This window comes from Alligator sinensis, unplaced genomic scaffold (genome assembly GCF_000455745.1).
Source record: "Alligator sinensis unplaced genomic scaffold, ASM45574v1 scaffold442_1, whole genome shotgun sequence".
In the NCBI taxonomy this organism is placed as follows: Eukaryota; Metazoa; Chordata; order Crocodylia; family Alligatoridae; genus Alligator; species Alligator sinensis.
The window spans coordinates 6687570-6688897 of NW_005841829.1; the positions used below are offsets into that span (position 1 = coordinate 6687570).

The 1328-nt window shown below is 40.7% G+C and overlaps 1 protein-coding gene across 3 annotated transcripts in view; it reads left to right on the forward strand.

The window, feature by feature from the left end:
- The window catches only part of ZDHHC13 (zinc finger DHHC-type containing 13), a 31716-nt gene that overhangs the window by 27114 nt on the left and 3274 nt on the right, over positions 1-1328 (forward strand). The gene's annotated exons all lie outside the window — the stretch shown is intronic.

Sequence of the window (1328 nt, forward strand, 5' to 3'; positions counted from 1 at the left end):
CAGCGGCAGCCGGATAAATGCCGGGCTGACGGCCCACGCCGGCGCGTGGACTCCTTTTGGCTCCTCCGGCCCTGCGGGAGGTAAGCGGGCCCCTTTGCCGCCACAGGGGTCTCCCGGCGTCCCCGCTCCCCTGGGACACTAATATTAATTTAAAACAAAAGTCAGAACAAAAAATTTACCTTTGTTATGTTCTGTCTGTCTGATATTTATATTGATATGAGTATTTTAACATTAAGTGAAGTAAGTATAAGAAATGGGGCATTATCTTGAACTCATATCCTGCATTTTGCTTTATTTTAGATCTTTTTATTTAAAAAAAATAATATGATCCAACTTTACTAATATTAATTTAAAACAAAAGTCAGAACAAAAAATTTACCTTTGTTATGTTCTGTCTGTCTGATATTTATATTGATATGAGTATTTTAACATTAAGTGAAGTAAGTATAAGAAATGGGGCATTATCTTGAACTCATATCCTGCATTTTGCTTTATTTTAGATCTTTTTATTTAAAAAAAATAATATGATCCAACTTTACCTCTTTGACCTAAGTGAAACATTACTTGACTGTTTGGCACTGGTGACATTGTTGTTGATGTTTATTCCTTTGGATTTATAATCCAAACAAAAAGGTGACTGTCACAAACTGGGGTACCTTTTTGAAGTCACAAATAACGATTAAACAAAATGTTAAGAAAAAATTCCCCAGTGAAGTAGTATTGCCTTTCAGTAACTTGATACCATTTTACAAAAGGCTCTAAAATATGCCCAGTCCATGAATTAAAAATACACAATATAAATAACAACACGAGTCTACTTAACCCTTTCTGTCAGACAAATCTTTGTCCTCTGTTCTAAATATATTAATCACACAAAAACTCCAGCTTACATATGTTTTTAGGTCAGATTGGCTCTGTAGCAGGTATTTTGCATAAGTGGACCACACCACTATAATGTGTGTGAATAATGTGTCTACATAGTGTGAGATAAATAGAGGTGCACTGATACATCAGTCCAATATCAGATCAGCACCAAAATAAAGAAAACTGTCTATATCGGAAATCGGCCTGATGTGGCTGATAATTTGGCTGTCAAATATCCCGTGCATGCAAGCAGCTGCAACGCAGTGTGTAGGCAGTGAGGAGCACAGCCGGCAGCGTGGAGAGCTGCGTGCAGCTGGTAAGTCTGTTGTGATGTAAGGGGAGGGGCCTGAAGGACAGATCAAGGCCCCCATGGTGAAGAGGGTGTGGGGCTGGGGCAGGGGTAGGTGCTGCCCAGCTGGGGGGGAGGGGGCGTGGGATGGAGCTGCGGCTCCTCTGGGGGGTGT